At 46.6% G+C, this 20798-nt stretch overlaps 1 pseudogene; it reads left to right on the top strand.

Moving 5' to 3' along the window:
- Positions 1-10378: 10378 nt before the first annotated feature.
- Positions 10379-10497, top strand: LOC134933475 (5S ribosomal RNA; annotated as a pseudogene).
- The last annotated feature ends 10301 nt before the right edge of the window (positions 10498-20798 follow it).

The raw sequence follows: 20798 nt of genomic DNA on the forward strand, positions 1-20798 counted from the left end.
ACCACCGTATAAAGCCAGTGGTACTGGCGTATAAGTCCAGGGGTACTGCCGTATAAGTCCAGTCCAGTGGTGCAGCCATATAAGTCCAGGAATACTGCCGTATAAGTCCAGGGGTACTGCCATATAAGTCCAGTCCAGTGGTGCAGCCGTATAAGTCCAGGGGTACTGCCGTATAAGTCCAGGGGTACTGCCATATAAGTCCAGTGGTACTGCTGTATAAGTCCAGGGGTACTGCCATATAAGTCCAGGGGTACTGCCGTATAAGTCCAGTCCAGTGATGCAGCCATATAAGTTCAGGGGTACTGCCGTATAAGTCCAGGGGTACTTCCATATAAGTCCAGGGGTACTGCTGTATAAGTCCCGGGGTACTGCCGTATAAGTCAAAGGGTACTGCCGTTTAAGTCCAGTTCAGTGGTGTAGTCATATAAGTCCAGGGGTACTGCCGTATAAGTCCAGGGGTACTGCCATATAAGTCCAGTCCAGTGGTGCAGCCGTATAAGTTCAGGGTTACTGCCGTATAAGTCCAGGGGTACTGCCATATAAATCCAGTGGTACTGCTGTATAATTCCAGTGGTACCACCGTATAAAGCCAGTGGTACTGGCGTATAAGTCCAGGGGTACTGCCGTATAAGTCCAGTCCAGTGGTGCAGCCATATAAGTCCAGGAATACTGCCGTATAAGTCCAGGGGTACTGCCATATAAGTCCAGTCCAGTGGTGCAGCCGTATAAGTCCAGGGGTACTGCCGTATAAGTCCAGGGGTACTGCCATATAAGTCCAGTGGTACTGCCGTATAAGTCCAGGGGTACTGCCATATAAGTCCAGGGGTACTGCCGTATAAGTCCAGTTCAGTGGTGCAGCCATATAAGTTCAGGGGTACTGCCGTATAAGTCCAGGGGTACTGCCATATAAATCCAGTAGTACTGCTGTATAAGTCCAGTGTTACCTCCATATAAGTCCAGGGGTACTGCCGTATAAGTCCAGTTCAGTGTTGAAGCCATATAAGTTCAGGGGTACTGCCATATAAATGCAGTGGTACTGCTGTATAAGTCCAGTGGTACCGCCATATAAGTCTAGGGGTACTGCCGTATAAGTCCAGTCCAGTGGTGCAGCCATATAAGTCCAGGAATACTGCCGTATAAGTCCAGGGGTACTGCCATATAAGTCCAGTCCAGTGGTGCAGCCGTATAAGTCCAGGGGTACTGCCGTATAAGTCCATGGGTACTGCCATATAAGTCCAGTGGTACTGCCGTATAAGTCATGGGGTACTGCCATATAAGTCCAGGGGTACTGCCGTATAAGTTCAGTTCAGTGGTGCAGCCATATAAGTTCAGGGGTACTGCCGTATAAGTCCAGGGGTACTGCCATATAAATCCAGTGGTACTGCTGTATAAGTCCAGTGTTACCGCCATATAAGTCCAAGGGTACTGCCGTATAAGTCCAGTTCAGTGGTGAAGCCATATAAGTTCAGGGGTACTGCCGTATAAGTCCAGGGGTACTGCCATATAAATCCAGTGGTACTGCTGTATAAGTCCAGTGGTACCGCCATATAAGTCCAGGGGTACTGCCGTATAAGTCCAGGAGTACTGCCGTATAAGTCCAGTTCAGTAGTGCAGCCATATAAGTCCAGTGGTACTGCCGAATAAGTCCAGGGGTACTGCTGTATAAGTCCAGTCCAGTGGTGCAGCCATATAAGTTCAGGGGTACTGCCCTATAAGTCCAGGGGTACTGCCGTATAAATCCAGTGGTACTGCTTAATTAGTCCAGTGGTACCGCTGTATAAGGCCAGTGGTACTGCCGTATAAGTCCAGGGGTACTGCCATATAAGTCCAGTCCAGTGGTGCAGCCATATAAGTTCAGGGGTACTGCCGTATAAGTCCAGGGGTCCTGCCATATAAGTCCAGTGGTACTGCCATATAAGTCCAGGGTTACAGCTGTATAAGTCTAGTCTAGTGGTGCAGTGGTATAAGTCCAGAGCTACTGCCATATAAGTCATGGGGTAATGCCATATAAGTCCAGTGGTACTGCCGTATAAGTCCAGGGGTGCAGCCGTATAAGTCCACGGGTGCAGCTGTTTAAGTCCAGGGGTACTGCCGTATAAGTCATGGGGTACTGCCGTATAAGTCCAGTTCAGTGGTGCAGTCATATAAGTTCAGGGGTACTGCCGTATAAGTCATGGGGTACTGCCATATAAGTCCAGTCCAGTAGTGCAGCCGCGTAAGTTCAGGGGTACTGCCATATAAGTCCAGGGGTACTGCAGTATAAGTCCAGTCCAGTGGTGCAGCCATATAATTCCAGGAATGCTGCCGTATAAGTCTAGGGGTACTGCCATATAAGTCCAGTAGTACAGCCGTATAAGTTCAGGGGTACTGCCGTATAAGTCCAGGGGTACTGCCATATAAGTCCAGTGGTACTGCCGTATAAGTCCAGGGGTACTGCCATATAAGTCCTGGGGTACTGCCGTATAAGTCCAGTTCAGTGGTGCAGCCATATAAGTTGAGGGATACTGCCGTATAAGTCCAGGGGTACTGCCATATAAGTCCAGTGGTACTGCTGTATAAGTCCAGTGGTACCACCATATAAGTCCAGTGGTACTGCCAAATAAGTCCAGGGGTACTGCCATATAAGTCCAGTCCAGTGGTGCAGCCAAATAAGTTCAGGGGTACTGCCCTATAAGTCCAGGGGTACTGCCATATAAATCCAGTGGTACCGCTTTATTAGTCCAGTGGTACCGCCGTATAAGGCCAGTGGTACTGCCGTATAAGTCCAGGGGTACTGCCGTATAAGTCCAGTCCAGTGGTGCAGCCATATAAGTCCAGGAGTACTGCCGTATAAGTCCAGGGGTACTGCCATATAAGTCCAGTGGTACTACCGTATAAGTCCAGGGTTACAGCCGTATAAGTCTAGTCTAGTGGTGCAGCGGTATAAGTTCCGGGCTACTGCCATATAAGTCATGGGGTAATGCCATATAAGTCCAGGGGTACTGCCGTATAAGTCCAGTCCAGTGGTGCAGCCATATAAGTCCAGGGGTACTGCCGTATAAGTCCAGGAGTACTGCCGTATAAGTCCAGGGGTACTGCCATATAAGTCCAGTGGTACTGCCGTATAAGTCCAGGGTTACAGCCGTATAAGTCTAGTCTAGTGGTGCAGCGGTATAAGTCCAGGGCTACAGCCATATAAGTCATGGGGCTATGCCATATAAGTCCAGGGGTACTGCCGTATAAGTCCAGTCTAGTGGTGCAGCCATATAAGTTCAGGGGCACTGCCGTATAAGTCCAGTGGTACTGCCGTTTAAGTCCAGAGGTGCAGCCATATAAGTCCAGGGGTGCAGCCGTATAAGTCCAGGGATGCAGCCGTATAAGTCCAGGGGTACTGCCGTATAAGTCAAGGGGTACTGCCGTATAAGTCCAGTTCAGTGGTGCAGTCATATAAGTCCAGGGGTACTGACGTATAAGTCATGGGGTACTGCCATATAAGTCCAGTCCAGTGGTGCAGCCGTATAAGTTCAGGGGTACTGCCATATAAATCCAGTGGTACTGCTGTATAAGTCCAGTGGTACCGCCGTATAAGGCCAGTGGTACTGCCGTATACGTCCAGTGGTACTGCCGTATAAGTCCAGTCCAGTGGTGCAGCCATATAATTCCAGGAATGCTGACGTATAAGTCCAGAGGTACTGCCATATAAGTCCAGTCCAGTGGTGCAGCCGTATAAGTTCAGGGGTACTGCCATATAAGTCCAGTGGTACTGCCGTATAAGTCCAGGGGTACTGCCATATAAGTCCAGGGGTACTGCCGTATAAGTCCAGTTCAGTGGTGCAGCCATATAAGTTCAGGGGTACTGCCGTATAAGTCCAGGGGTACTGCCATATAAATCCAGTGGTACTGCTGTATAGGTCCAGTGGTACCAACATATAAGTCCAGGGGTACTGCCGAATAAGTCCAGGGATACTGCTGTATAAGTCCAGTTCAGTGGTGCAGCCATATAAGTCCAGTGGTACTGCCGAATAAGTCCAGGGGTACTGCTGTATAAGTCCAGTCCAGTGGTCCAGCCATATAAGTTCAGGGGTACTGCCATATAAATCCAGTGGTACTGCCGTGTGAGTCCAGGGTTACAGCCGTATAAGTCTAGTCTAGTGGTGCAGCGGTATAAGTCCAGGGCTACTGCCATATAAGTCATGGGGTAATGCCGTATAAGTCCAGGGGTACTGCCGTATAAGTTCAGTCTAGTGGTGCAGCCGTATAAGTTCAGGGGCACTGCCGTATAAGTCCAGTGGTACTGCCATATAAGTCCAGGGGTGCAGCCGTGTAAGTCCAGGGGTACTGCCGTATAAGTCCAGGGGTACTGCCATATAAGTTCAGGGGTACTGCCGTATAAGTCCACCAATATTGTGCATGCATTACATCTGGCCAAATTCCAGCACGTCCCATGTTTTGCACATACAATTAATTTGGTGTTGCAGAATTTTTAAAAAAATTACAGGGCCATGCAGGAGATGCTGTCGGTGGCCTGAAAAATTTATGGGCCACTTTCGGCATTCAGCCACTGCGTGCCACTCCTAGATGGGCCAGGTGTTTGTGGCGCACACTTGTTTCGCTTAGCAAAGTCATCCAGCTACCTCATTGCACCTCTTTTACTTCTTTGCATGATGTGCTGTTTGGGGCCTACTTTTTAAAAGTGCCATCCTGTCTGACACTGCAGTGCCACTCCTAGATGGCCTAGGTGTTTGTGCAGCACACTTGTGTTGCTCAGCAAAGTCATCCAGCGACCTCGGTACAACCTTTTGACCTAAAAACAATATTGTGAGGTGTGAGGTGTTTCAGAATAGACTGGAAATGAGTGGGAATGAATGTTATTGAGGTTAATAATACCGTAGGAGCAAAATTACCCCCAAATTCTGTGATTTTAGCTGTTTTTAAGTTTTTTTCAAAAATCATCCAGATCCAAAACCAAAACCCGCAAGGGTGGTTTTGGCAAAACCAATCCAGATCCAAAACACGAGCTAGGATCCAGATTGAAAAACAAAAAACACATCTGGCGCACATCTCTAGATTCAATTAACCATCTCTGTTGTGGCTGTAGTTGCTGATTTTACTTCTGCTGTGACCTTGTTCCAATTCTGATGGGTGACTGTTAACATGAAGCAGGATCGTTATTCTGAAATGCCACTGTAACATTCCATCTGACACTTCTGCTGACTAAATATTCATCTAGAACATAATAAACACACAAAAATATACTTTTTTTTATTTTAGTGTGATTCAGTTAGAAAATGCAACCAATAATGCAGTTGTAAAGCACTTAATAAATAATATTTTTTTATATTTGATTTTAAAAATAAAACATACAAGATGCAGTTTCTGTGAGACAATGTGCTGTGTGTTGTAGCACTGTGTAAATTTAAAAAAACAAAACAAAACTGTTGTGTGTTGTTCAGGTATTGTATTAAAAAATAACATCATTAGGGTGCCATTACTAATTCCCCTTTCACACCAGCACCTCTGAACACGCGTTATTGGCACATGAACGCGCATAACCCGTGTTCATGTGCGGTATGAAAGGGTGTCGGGTTGAAATACCGGGTCCAGTGATCCGGTATATCAACCCTGCTCTTGACCAGGGTTGAACCCAGGTTCAACCCGGCTCACTTTGCGGTGTGAACGGTAGCCAGGTCAAAGCGCCCCGGCTCCCGTTCACTCTCTATGTACAGGCGGCGCTTGGAGATCATGTGATCTCTAGCGCCGCCCCCACCACGTCACCGCTGACGTCAGCAACCCGGCAATATGCCGGGCTGCTGACTGCGGTATGCAAGGCGTCTTACCCGGGAATGTCCCTGCATGATCCCGGGACCATATTCCTGGGTAAGACCCTGTATTTTTAGGTATGAAAGGGGTATTAGAGTGCTGTGAAGTGCTGTGTTGTACTGTATGTGTACAGGAACCGTGTGAAAAAAATTAAAATAAACTGTTGTATGATGTTCAGTCACTGTGTTATAAAAATGACATCTCTAAGGGGCCCTTACTAGCAGTAGCGGATCTTGCCACGGGCAAGCAGGACTTTTGCCCGGGGCGCCGCCTTTCGGCAAGATCCGCTGCTGCTGTGCCCCCCGCTGTCCGCTGTGTCCCGCTGCCGCTGCCCGCTGTGAAGGGAAACTAGACGCTACGCGTCTAGTTTCCCTTCGTGGAGCGGACCTTTACTGTGCAGTGCGCGATGACGTCATCGCGCACCGCACAGCAAAGGTCCTCTCCACGAAGGGAACTTGACGCTACGCGTCTAGTTTCCATTCGTGGAGAGGACCTTTGCTGTGCAGTGCGCGATGACGTCATTGCGCACCGCACATCATTTCAGCGGCGCTACTACTGTACAGGGGGCGTAACTGACCACGCCCCCTGTATGAAGCCACGCCCTATCTCCGCCCGGGGCGCAAAAAGCCCCTGAACCGGCCCTGCTTACTAGGGGTCTATTCATGCAGCAGTAAAAAGGATGGAGGAGTCAGCCAGCACTGATGAAACATTTATAATTGATATACTATACAATTGTACAGAACAGCTGATTGGTTGCCATGGGCAACTTCTCCACAGGCTCACTTCTCCATTTTTTTCACTGATCATAAATAGGCTCATGAGCACTATGAGGCACTGTGTTGTGTGTTCAAACATCACGTAAAAATAGGATTTTAATTACCTACCGGTAAATCTTTTTATCGTAGTCCGTAGAGGATGCTGGGGTCCATTTTAGTACCGTGGGGTATAGACGGTTCCGCAGGAGCCTTCGGCACTTTAGGACTTTTCAACAGTGTGAACAGGCTCCTCCCTCTATGCTCCTCCTCCAGACCTCAGTATAGGAACTGTGCCCGAGGAGACGGACAACTTCGAGAGAAGAATTTACATTAAACTAGTGGTGAGATTCACACCAGCTCACACCATACAAAACATGCCACCTAACATGGCTTTCAACATAACCCATGCTAACATGCATGCATAACGCAACAGCAACAGATGTGAACATCTTAACACATGAGAACCTGTGTAAAAAGACAGAACGTAATTCTGCAGGAAAAATGCCACTGGGTGTGCGCCCAGCATCCTCTACGGACTACGAGAAAAGGATTTACCGGTAGGTAATTAAAATCCTATTTTCTCTTACGTCCTAGAGGATGCTGGGGCCCATTTTAGTACCATGGGGATGTACCAAAGCTCCCAGTACGGGCGGGAAAGTGCTAATGTTCCTGTAGAACTGACTGACCAAACTGAAGGTCGTCAGCAGCCAAGGTGTTAAACCTGTAAAACTTAGCAAACGTGTTTGCCCCTGACCAAGTTGCTGCTCTGCAAATTTGCAACGCCGAGACACACCGGACAGCCGCCCAGGAAGAACTCACTTTCCTCGTAGAGTGGGCCTTTACCGAACTCGGTAACGGCAATCCTGCCGTGGAATAAGTGTGCTGAATGGTACCTCTGATACAGCGCGCAATAGTCTGCTTAGAAGCAGGACCCACAATCTTGTTGGGGTCAGGGTCATAGGGGACAACAAAGATTCTGTTTTCCTTATCCGAGCCGTTCTTGCAACATAAGTCCTCAACGCTCTGACGACATCCAAAGACTTTTGAAACGGCTGAGGTGTCAGAAGCCACTGGCACCACCACAGGTTGGTTGATATGGAAATAAGACACAACCTTTGGAAGAAAATGCTGACGCGTCCGCAGTTCAGCTCTATCTTTATGAAAAATCAAATAAGGACTCTTGTGTGACAGAGCCCCTAATTCAGACACTCGTCTGCCTGAGGCCAAGGCCAACAGCATGACCATTTTCCAAGTGAGAAACTTCAACTCTACCTCTTGTAGAGGCTCAAACCAGTCTGATTTAAGGAACTGCAACACCACATTAAGATCCCATGGTACCGGAGGAGGCACAAAGGCAAGTTGGATGCGCAGAACCCCCTTCACGAACGTCTGGACCTCAGGAAGGGAAGCCAACTGTTTCTGAAAGAAAATGGACAAGGCCGAAATTTGGACCTTGATAGACCCTAATCTCAAGCCAGCATCCACACCCGCCTGTAGAAATAGGAGAAGACGTCCTAATTTAAACTCCACCGCAGGAGACTTCTTGGATTCATACCAAGATACATATTTTCTCCAAATACGATGGTAATGTTTGGACGTTACCCCTTTCCTGGCCAGAATAAGTGTGGAAAGGATTTCATTGGGAATACCCTTAAGGGCTAGGATCTGGCGCTCAACAGTCATGCCGTCAAATGCAGCCGTGGTAAGTCTTGATAAACAAATGGCCCCTGCTGAAGCAGGTCCTCGCGAAGAGGAAGAGGCTGAGGATCTTCCAGTAATAACTCCTGAAGATCTGGATACCAAGCCCTCCTTGGCCAGTCTGGAGCAATGAGAATTGCTCGAACCCTTGTTCTTCTGATGATCTTGAGAACTTTTGGTATTAGTGGAAGTGGAGGGAACAGATACACCGACTGAAACACCCACTGGGTCACCAGTGCATCCACTGTTATTGCTTGTGGGTCTATCGACCTGGAACAATATTTCTGAAGCTTCTTGTTGAGACGTAATGCCATCATATCTACTTGAGGAACACCCCAACGATCTGCTACCTCTGCAAAGACTTCTGGGTGGAGGCCCCATTGTCCTGGATGGAGATCGTGTCTGCTGAGTAAGTCTGCTTCCCAGTTGTCCACTCCCGGAATGAAAATTGCCGACAGAGCTTTTGCATGTCTTTCTGCCCAGAGGAGTATATTTGTCACCTCTGCCATTGCCGCTCTGCTTTTTGTCCCGCCCTGGCGGTTCATTGTCTGACTGGATCTGTATGGGACGACCTTGAAGAAGGTGTGCCGCTTGATGAAGGCTGTTGTACACAGCTTTCAATTCCAGAATGTTTATGTGAAGGAGTACTTCTTGACTTGACCATCATCCTTGGAAGCTTTCCCCTTGCATGACTGCTCCCCAACCTCGGAGGCTTGCATCTGTGGTCACCAGGATCCAAGTCTGAATCCCAAACCTGCGTCCCTCCAGGAGGTGAGAACTTTGAAGCCACCAAAAGAGTGAAATTCTGGCTTTTGTTGACAGGATTATCCTCAGGTGCATGTGTAGGTGCGATCCGGACCACTTGTCCAGTAGGTCCCATTGGAACACCCTGGCGTGGAATCGGCCAAATTGTAGAACCTCGTAGGCCGCTACCATCTCCCCCAGCAGGCGGATGCACTGATGAATCGATACGCGTGCTGGTTTTAAAACTTGTTTGACCATCCTCTGGATCTCCAGAGCCCTTTCCACCGGTAGGAATACTTTCTGTGCTTCCGTGTCCAATATCATTCCCAGAAATGATAACCTTATTGTTGGTTCCAATTGTGATTTTGGAAGGTTTATGATCCAACCGTGCTGTTGAAGCACCGTCAGGGAAAGTGCAATGTTCTGCACTAGTTTCTCCCTGGATCTCGCTTTTATGAGGAGATCGTTCAAGTATCGGATGACTTTGATTCCTTTCTTGCGAAGAAGAACCATCATCTCCGCCATCACCTTGGTGAATATTCTCAGAGCCGTGGAGAGCCCGAAAGGCAATGTTTGGAACTGGTAGTGGCAGTCCTGCACCGCAAACCTCTGGTATGCCTGATGCGGCGGGTAGATGGGAACATGTAAATAAGCATCTTTGATGTCCATCAATACCAGAAATGCCTTTCCTCCAAGCTGGAGATCACCGCTCTCAGGGATTCCATCTTGAATTTGAACCTTTTCAAATAAAGGTTCAGAGTCTTTAGGTTTAAAATCTGTCTGACCGAGCCATCCGGTTTCAGCACTACAAACAGGCTTGAATAAAACCCTTTTTCCTGTTGTGACACAGGAACTAAGGAAATTACGTTGTCTTGACATAATTTCTGTATTGCGTTCAGCACTTTTGCTCTGTCCTGAACATACCAAAGGCTTTAATTATCTACATTCCACAATAGACTCAACTGTGCCCTTATTTGCATTCCATCTAATATTGTGAGAACCTGCTTCTAGTATATTTCCTATCTCCTACTGGATTATCCTCTCATTATACTTGGCATACATAGTTTGCAATAATTTCAATGTGTGCAGCAGCTAAAAGGTCTGCTTGATTCTGTCAAAGTGAACAGCATAAATATATTATATACATTATCCAACTAACCGGTTAATATATCCTATCATCACTAATTTCGTGGACTCTCATTCACGATTCCCGGAACATTGTACCACAACAGTGGGAATTTTGGAACCGGGTCTAACGTGAAAAGCAGATCCACATATTTTCACCATTCTATTTCTTATTTTCTATTTTCTATTTTCTTCTTTGTTCTCTTGAAATTTCACATTTCTTATATAGGTGCACTCTCATTGGTGTACACATAATTCTCTACTACCAAACCACGCTGTCAGCGCCCGATCTCGTCTGATCTTGGAAGCTAAACAGCGTCGGGCCAGGTCAGTATCAGGAAAGGAGACTGCCTGCGAATACCTGGTGTTGTAGAGCAGGATTTTCCTCAGTTATGTGATAAAAACACACCAACAGCAGTATCACCACTAATTCTATCCTGCAATTCTTTCATCACAGTGTTTACAATATCAGCAGTTTCTCTTACTGACTTCATGGTGCCCAAAAATCTTTTATGAAATTTTTCTCAAATTATGACATTTGTATGTAATTCAGGTGTACAATTCCTAGAGTTGTGACTGCTGATCACCACTCTAGTTATCTACAGCCCATGGGCTTTTTCTTATATATAACTGTGTCTTGACCATCCTTTGGTTCCATCAATACAGAAATCCTGTACTGGTCAGGGGAAATGGGGGTATGACTAATCAATGTCTACAACTTTTCCAAATACTCTTTGCAACAAAGAGACCAGAACATTTTTAATATATTTTCAAATCTGTATTTTCAGCGATAGATCTTTGGGAAGGGTATTTGCGTTGTAATGAGGCTAATAAAAGTTATGTTTTAAGCATTCTATAAAATTGTCATATATTACTTATTTTCTTTCTAAGAGTGCGCCCACACAAGAGCCTTCTGTTTTCTCCCATTTGCAAGTTTACTGAACAGAAGCTGGTAAGGCTGATTTGAAAAATCGGCATGGGGGAAGGTCCTGAAATTCCAATTTGTACCGTTGGGATACTATCTGCAATACCCAAGGATCCAGATCTGAGTGAACCCAGACCTGGCTGAAAGACAGTAGACGTGCCCCCACCTGATCATACTCCCGCAGGGGAGCCCCAGCGTCATGCTGAGGTTTTAGCAGAAGTAGCTGTTGACTTCTGCACCTGTGAGCCTGATGGTGTTGTAGATTTTTTACCTCTTCCTCGCCCTCTTCCTGCAAAGAAGGGGGTACCATTTGACTTTTTGGACTTGTTGGGCCGAAAGGATTGCATCGTATGAGAATGAAATCCTTTCCTAGGTGGAGCAGCTGCAGAAGAAAGAAATGCTGACTTGCCTGATGTAGTTGTTGAAATCATGGCATCCAGCTTGTCTCCAAATAAGGCTTCTCCATTGTAAGGAAGCGCCTCAATATTCTTTTTTGATTCCGCATCAGCATTCCATGGCGGATCCACAGCGCCCTGCGGGCTGAAATTGCCATAGCGGAGGATCTTGAACTCAGCAACCCAATATCCTTCATAGCTTCAACTAAGTAACCTGCAGCATCTTTGATATGGCCAAGAGTTAGGACTATTTCATCCCTGTCAACTGTGTCTGTGTTAACAAGCAAGTTGTCAGACCATTTTTCCACAGCGTTACCTACCCACACACAAGCAATGGTGGGCCTGTGCACCGTTCCGTTAGCCGTATATATGGATTTTAGGGTTGTTTCTAATTTACGGTCAGCTGGATCTTTTAAGGGGGCTGAACCAGGGGCAGGCAAAACTATTTTCTTAGACAGCCGAGAAACTGAGGTGTCTATCATTGGGGGTGTCTCCCATTTGTGCCTGTCTTCCTCAGGGAAAGGGTACGCTACACGTATCCTTCTGGGAAGGGTACATTTCTTCTCAGGGTTAGCCCAGGATTCTTCAAAGAACGCATTCAAATCCTTTGAAGGAGCAAAAGTCACAACCTGCTTTTTATTTAATTTAAAATAATCCTTTTCCTCTGGGACCAGTGTTGTTTCAGGAAACTCCAACACTTCCTTTATAGCAACTATCATACATTGTATGCTTTTGGCTAATTTGGGGTCTGCCCCTCTCAAATCCCCAGTGTCGACGTCAGAGTTGGAATCTGTGTCTGTGTCCCCTTGCATTATCTGGGCCAGAGACCTTTTCTGGGAACTGGATGGGACCCGAGTGGATGATATGGAGACGTCAGTAAACAGTGCATCCTCCACAGACTGCCTCCAATATTTAGTCTGTTGTTCAGACTCAGAGAATTTCTTTGCAAGCATTGACATATTCTTTTCCAACATTCTCACCCACTCCGGCTCCTTCTGAGAGGGAAGGGCCACCACATTACCCTCTTGTGCATCTAAAATGGGTTCTTCCTGAGAAGAACCCTCCCCACTGTCTGACATGTTACACACTTGTACACACACACACACACACACACACACACACACACACACACACACACGCACGCACGCACGCACGCACACACACACACACACACACACACACACACATAGAGACACAGAGGGATTTGCCAGTCCACACACTGCACCGTATTTTTAATTGTGGAAAGATTACCCACTTTACAGCGCATATACCAATAATAGGCCCACAGACCCAATTATAGTGAACATTCTCTGCCCCTTTTATAACCTGTACTTGTATCAGTGTTGTCATGAAGAGAAACAGCGTTCTGGAATTTCTGCAGAAGGAAATGGCACCCAGTGACTGTTCTGGCAAATCTGAGGAGAAGCCCCACCCTTCAGCCTCAGCAATGTAATATTTATATTATACTGGCTGGGGATGGCACATCAGCGGCTGTACATGTATGTACCCTTTTTGCCACTGAGAGTAAGGTTTTAAAACATGCCCTCAGAGCGCCCCCCCACCCCCCGTGCTCTGAACCCTTGTGCTGAGAGACATGGTGCGCAGCATCCCTCCGCTGCGCGTGTACCTGTATGCCGCCAACGATGACCGGAGGATCCCCTCTCTGCAGGACTCCGGTAATATACTCACCAGCCTTCTGACTTCTGGCTCTGTTAGGGGGTGGCGGCAGTGCTGTGGGAGTGAATGCTGGCCAGGCTTGGGCTGTGTTCAGTACCCTTCAGGAGCTAATGGTGTCCTGTCAGCGGAAGCAGAACCATTAACTAATTGAGAAGTTGGTTCCTACTTCCCCTCCTAAGTCCCACGAAGCAGGAAAGCTGTTGCCAGCAGCTTCCCTGTAAAATAAAAAACCTAAGAAAGTCTTTTTCCAGCAAAGCTCTGTAGAGCTCCACTAGTGTGCATCCAGTCTCCTGGGCACATTTTTTAAATGAGATCTGGAAGAGGGGCATAGAGGAAGGAGCCAGTTCACACTGTTGAAAGGTCTTAAGTGCCGAAGGCTCCTGCGGAACCGTCTATACCCCATGGTACTAAAATGGACCCCAGCATCCTCAAGGACGTAAGAGAAAAGAAATTTCACGTGTGTTTGCAGCTGCTCTGTTACTTGGTTTAGCCAGCCAACCTTTGCCCAATATTGTTGAACAATATTGGGAGCTGTGTGGTGGTCAAAATTGACTGGAAATTAATTTTATGGAGGTTAATAATACTATACAGGTTGAGTATCCCATATCCAAATATTCCGAAATACGGACTTTTTTGAGTGAGAGTGAGATAGTGAAACCTTTGTTTTTTGATGGCTCAATGTATACAAACTTTGTTTAATACACAAAGTTATAAAAAATATTGTATTAAATGCCCTTCAGGCTGTGTGTATATGGTGTATGTGAAACATAAATGAATTGTGTGACTGTACACACACTTTGTTTAATACACAAAGTTATAAAAAATATTGGCTAAAATCACCTTCCGGCTGTGTGTATAAGCTGTATATGTAACATAAATGCATTCTGTGCTTAGATTTAGGTCCCATCACCATGATATCTCATTATGGTATGCAATTATTCCAAAATACGGAAAAATCCGATATCCAAAATACCTCTGGTCCCAGGCATTTTGGATAAGGGATACTCAACCTGTAATAACAAAAACAGTCCCAAATTACATTATTTTAGCATTTAAAAAAAATCCAGATCCAAAACCAAAATCTAGACACACAAAAGTGGTTTTACAAAACCGGAAAACAAAACAAACACAGGGGTCAACACAGTGCCGAGGCCCCCCTCACAAATTATCTCCAAATGCGTTTTTAATTTTACCAACAAACAGTTTGGAACAGCCTGGAAACCAACCAACAGCCTGGAAACTGTAATGTGAATCTGATGTCTATGGTTTATGTAGTGTCGGACTGGAGCATGAAGGGCCCACCGGGGGAATGCAGTGGTAGGGGCCCATGATTAGAGGTGTGGCCAGCCACCAAAGGGGGTGTGGCCAGCCCCCACGGAGGTCTGGCTAACCATTATAGAGTACCTGGTCTGGACTCCTTGATAATTTATATAGTAATTAATGCTAGTGCATGCATGATAATGTGCCAGATTAATGACAGCAATGTACTGTAGAGAATACATCATAATGCTGTGCAGTGTAAGGTAACATATGTATAATTTATAATTCAAGTGCACAGTCTAGAACCTAATCCCTAGAGGAGGAGGCCCCCCAGGCAGTGGGGCCTACCGGTGGTTTCCCCTGTACCCCTGTGGGCCAGTTCAAGCCTGTTTATGTACTTTAAGTTGTTAATGGGTACGTTATACAGGTTGAGTATTCCTTATCCAAAATTCAAAATCTCACATTTTTGGTTCCCCTACTGAGATAATGACACATATTTATACATATATATTATATTATATATCTATATAATATATATACTGTTAAGTTTGTTTAACTTACAAAGAAAAGGAATACATACGCACACTGTGGTTTGAGCCGCTGCGGCCGCTAATCAAATACATACAACAGCTAAATTGTGCAAATACATTGCATATACACGCCGACACGTTATGCACACGATATAGTGACACGTGTGGCTGAATACGCTTTACCCCAAACAAGAATGGAATGCGACACCAGTAGTTAAATGTAATGTTGTGGTCCAACGCATCAACAGTATTTACTTAAGAATATACAGATAAAAAGGCACAACAATGGGGGTAATTCCAAGTTGATCGCAGCAGGAATTTTGTTAGCAGTTGGGCAAAACCATGTGCACAGCAGGGGAGGCAGATATAACATGTGAAGAGAGAGTTAGATTTGGGTGGGTTATTTTGTTTCTGTGCAGGGTAAATACTGGCTGCTTTATTTTTACACTGCAAATTAGATTGCAGATTGAACACACCCCACCCAAATCTAACTCTCTCTGCACATGTTATATCTGCCTCCCCTGCAGTGCATATGGTTTTGCCCAACTGCTAAGAAAATTCCTGCTGCGATCAACTTGGAATTACCCCCAATATACAGAGAAGAGCTACAACCAATAATACATACGTTTAAACGTGAGCGCTCCTGGATCTAGGCCTCAGTCAGTCTTGGCAAGATGACCTCAGAGAATAGGGACTGAGCCTGGTCAGGAGGCCTCTCTTTTATACAATTTGTCCAAATACAGTACAAAGGGGAATGTAAGCTCTTCTTTCATAGGTCAGGGGGCAAGTAATTTACAGTACATGAGGGGTCATAGGTTGGCTTGAATAAATGGGCGATGCTTGGTCCAGGGTGCACTTGCAGATGTTAGCCTCTAGTTTCCCGCCGAATATCATAAGTACAGTACAATAGCAGTTTGCGATATTACATTTCTGTGTATATCTACACGCAGAAACATGCGATAAACTGTAAATAGCCACCGGAATGTGGACCACAAAATACTGCACATCTGTATACCAAACACTAAGTCTTAACACTGCTCCATCCCCTCACACCATATAAAGATGAATAGCTCCATTGTTTTACCTTTTAAAGTGTATACAAGTTGCTGTCAATGTATATGGAGACTATGGCCAGTATTTACTAAAAATCCGAGTTTTGCCGATTTGTGTTTTTTTTTCTAAGTCCCAATCCGGGAATTCACTAAGCAGAAAACTCGGCAGTGTCTGGTCTATTTGTAATGGTTTGATTGGCAAAGTTCAGAAATACGAATGAATAGACCATCGGTCAAACGCGGCTGTTATTTCATACAATACGGGAATTCCCTATTCATTCGTATTTGGGTGTTAGTCTCTAAATGCTCAAGTGCGGGTCTGTTTTTTTCCGATTCGTTAAAAAAAGCAGCAAAAAAATAGACCTGCTTTTTCCAGTCGAGTTTGGATAACCATGCACGGATCAGTGAGATCTGTGCATGGTTATCTATGGGAAAGGGTCTGTTTAGTGTAAAAACAGAATTTTTTTTTGCGTGGGGTCCCCCCTCCTAAGCATAACTAGCCACGGGCTCTTTGAGCCGGTCCTGGTTGACAAAATATGGGGAAAAAAATGACAGGGGTTCCCCCATATTTCATCAACCAGCACCGGGCTCTGCGCCTGGTCCTGGTTCCAAAAATACGGGGGACAAAAAGCGTAGGGTTCCCCCGTATTTTTGAAACCAGCACCGGGCTCCACTAGCCAGGTACATAATGCCACAGCCAGGGGACACTTTTATACTGGTCCCTGCGGCCCCGGCATTACATACCCAACTAGTCACCCCTGGCCGGGGTACCCTGGAGGAGTGGTAACCCCTTAAATCAAGAGGTTCCCCCCCTCCAGCCACCCAAGGGCCAGGGGTGAAGCCCGAGGCTGTCCCCCCCATCCAAGGGCGGTGGATGGGGGGCTGATAGCCATGTGTAAAAAATTTGAATATTGTTTTTAGTAGCAGTACTACAAGTCCCAGCAAGCCTCCCCCGCAAGCTGGTACTTGGAGAACCACAAGTACCAGCATGCGGTGGAAAACCTGGCCCGCTGGTACCTGTAGTACTACTAAAAAAATACCCCCAAAAAAACAGGACACATACACAGTGAAAGTACAAATTTATTACATACATGCACACCTCCATAAATACATAGTTACCTATGTTCCCACGAGGCTCGGTCCTCTTCTCCATGTAGAATCCTTGGGGGACCTGTGAAAACAATTATACTCACATAATCCAATGTAGATTGTGTCCAAAGTATAATCCACGTACTTGGCAAAACAAAAAAACGGAAACCCGACCACGCACTGAAAAGGGGTCCCATGTTTACACATGGGACCCCTTTCCCTGACTGCCAGGACCCCCCCTGACTCCTGTCAAAGAGGGTCCCTTCAGCCAATCAGGGAGCGCCACGTCGTGGCACTCTCCTGATTGGCTGTGTGCTCCTGTAGTGTCTGTGAGGCAGCATACGGCAGAGATACAATGTAGCGCCTATGCGCTCCATTGTAGCCAATGGTGGGAACTTTGCGGTCAGCGGTTGACCGAAAGTAACCTCACCGCTGACCGCAAAGTTCCCACCATTGGCTACAATGGAGCGCATAGGCGCTACATTGTATCTCTGCCGTGTGCTCAAAGAGCCCAAGGCTGGTTATGCTTAGGAGGGGGGACCCCACGCAAATTAATTTTTTATTTTTAACCCATTCTGCACTTCTCAAAATGCACACAATGAAGCCCTGCACAGATCTCCAGATCCTGCCGGGATTCCTTGTGTTTTGTCAGGCAGTGTTTTACTAATCACTCCCGTAAAACACTGCCCGAAATTACGAATGACATCGGCATTGGAAAAAACGAAAATGCAGAATACGACAGTTTAGTAAATGAGTCGTAAAAAAAACAAAAAGTTGCAAATTCACACTAACGATGTCATTCGTGTTTAATCTCCCTCCAAATCCCAACAATTTTGAATCTTAGTAAATATACCCCCTGGTGTTTGGATCTGGAGCTACAAAGGTGTGAATGCAGGATGTGTCGAATATAACACCCAGCTGGGCTCCAAAGCTTAGTCACTAGCAGGGGAGGATTGGGATCGAAAACCAGCCCGATAAATTTTTGGAAGCAGCCCTAATAGGGGTGGGATCTGTTGAGGGGGTGGAGTCTGTGAAGTAGGTGGGATTACTGCTCAGAAGGCCTGAGTAAAAGTAGGGATGGAAAGAGCGAGCCTCCGATGCGCAGCAAAATTTTAGGTGTGTGGCTTCATGGGGAAGTGGCGTGGCCACATAATAGTGCCAATTCACATTACACCACACCACATAGTAGTGCTGCTTATACACATTGCACCAGGTAGAACCTCCTATACACACTGTGCCAGGTAGAGCATGTTATACATATTGTGCCACATAGAGCACATCTACACTTTGCGCCAAGTAGAACACAGTATACACTTTGCACAAGGTAAAGCACATTATACACTTTGCGCCAGGCAGTGCACATTATACACATTGCACCAGGTAAAGCACATTATACACATTGCACCAGATAGAGCACGTTATACACTTTGCGCCAGGCAGAGCACATTATACACACTGCACCAGGTAAAGCAGATTATACACATTGCACCAGGTAAAGCACATTATACATATTGTACCATGCAGAGCACGTTATACACATTGCCAATCCGCCGCTGCACAAGCAGATAAAATGCCTATCAAACTGACAGGCATTTTATCTGACGTTGCAGGGTGAGGGTTACAGTTAGGCTTTGGGAAGGGTCTGGGTTAGGCTGAGGGGGGGGAGGTTAGAGTTAGGCTGCAGGGGGGAGGTTAGGGTTAGACTGTGGGAGTGAGAGGTTAGTGTTATTAGGCTGCAAGAGGGGGAGATTAATGTTAGGCTGCAAGAGGGGGAGGTTAATGATAGGCTGCGAGAGGGGAGGTTAGGGTTAGGCTGCGGGGGGAGGTTAGGGATAGGCTGAGGGGGGAGGTTAGGGTTAGGCTGCGGGAAGGAGGGTTGGGGTTAGGCTGTGGGTGGGGACGGTTAGGGCAAGGGACTAGACTAAATTGCACACACAGTAGTAATAATGCTTCTTAGATACAGTATATTGCACACACAGTAGTAACATCCCATGCACATTTATTAGCACTGCCACTGTGCCACACAGTAGTGCCCTGTCACTCTCCTGGTGTGTCTGCTACCACAGCTTCTCGCTCCGCTGTGATGTGGAGTGTGGAACTGATGGGAACGGGGGAAGGCTGCCTGCAGCGGCTGCAGACGTCAGTGCAGGGAAGGAGCCAGGACAGACTAGGAAGCAGGCGCTCGGCATTGTTTGTCTGCACCATGTTTTATGGGCGGACCTGCTCTCCAAAGTGAACGCTGAGGCCGCAAGGTTATTAGAGCCGCAGCGCTCCTGCACTCCAGCACTCCAGTACAGTGAGGCAAAGATAAAACAGCCACGGCCAGCAGGCTCTGTCAGCTAACGCTGGCGATCGGAGCACTGGCCTGGTAATGGGGGGGGGGGGGGGACGCGAGGCTACTGACAGGACAAAGTGACCAGCCAACCAGGAACCGTCATGGTGTCCTGGTGTCCCAGTCCGCCCCTGGTCACCAGTAAATTCAAGGCAGGTCCGTCCTGGGATAGGAGTCACTGTTCTCAACACTGGTGCCGCGGACGGATTTCGAGCAGGATGCTCTTTATCAAGGCTGGTGCATAGTGAAACAGGTTACTCTATTTATTTTTAAAAAAGCGGAGGTCCGTGGTACCACTACTTTCGGTAATTGCCGTCAACTTCCAGTCACGACGTCTACTTCCGGTCGTGGACCCGCTTCCGGTTGTGGGCCTATGACCACTTCCGGGTGCGGCTTTGGGCCCTCATTCCGAGTTGTTCGCTCGCTTTTAGCAGCAATGCACACGCTAGGCCGCCGCCCTCTGGGAGTGTATTTTAGCTTAGCAGAATTGCGAACGAAAGATTAGCAGTTCTTCTATTAAATATTTCCATGCAGATTCTGAGTAGCTCCAGACCTACTCCTAGATTGCGATCACCTCAGTCCGTTTAGTTCCTGGTTTGACGTCACAAACACGCCCTGCGTTCGGCCAGCCACTCCCCCGTTTCTCCAGCCACGCCTGCGTTTTAGCCTGACACGCCTGCATTATTTAGCACACTCCCGGAAAACGGTCAGTTTCCGCCCAGAAACACCCACTTCCTGTCACAGAGCCGGCCCTAGGTATAGGCAAACTAGGCAATTGCCTAGGGCATCTGGTGTGCCTAGGGGCACAAGCAGCTTCTGCTGATTAAAATGATATGCGGCATGCCTATATTCTGTGTGTAGCATTTCGTATGCAGATAAGGCCACAGTCGCACACAGTATATAGGCATGCCACATATCATTTTAATCAGCAGAAGCTGCTTGTGCACCCTAGCCCCATAGCATGCAAATAAGATGCATTTTCATAAAAAATAGGCATCCGACATTAGCAGAACTGCCAGTTGACTCACGCCAGGAACTATATGTATCATTATGTGTATAAGGGCATTAATAATGTGTAACATATGTGTAAGGGGCATTATGTGTGTCATTATGTGTAGAAGGGCACTAATAATGTGCGGCATATGTGTAAGGGACATTATGTGTGTCATTATGTTTATAAGGGCATTAACAATGTGCGGCATATGTGTAAGGCAAATTATGTGTATAAGGGCATTAATAAAGGTTGGCATAATGTGTAAGGTGCATTATGTTTATAAGGACATTAATAATGGGTGTCATATGTGTAAGGGGCATTACTGTGTGGTATTGTGTATAAATACATTACCAATGTGTGGCATTATGTGTATAAGGTGCTCTACTGTGTGGCGTAACGTATAGAAAGGGCACTACTGTGTGG

This window comes from Pseudophryne corroboree, chromosome 1 (assembly GCF_028390025.1).
Source record: "Pseudophryne corroboree isolate aPseCor3 chromosome 1, aPseCor3.hap2, whole genome shotgun sequence".
NCBI classification, from domain to species: Eukaryota; Metazoa; Chordata; class Amphibia; order Anura; family Myobatrachidae; genus Pseudophryne; species Pseudophryne corroboree.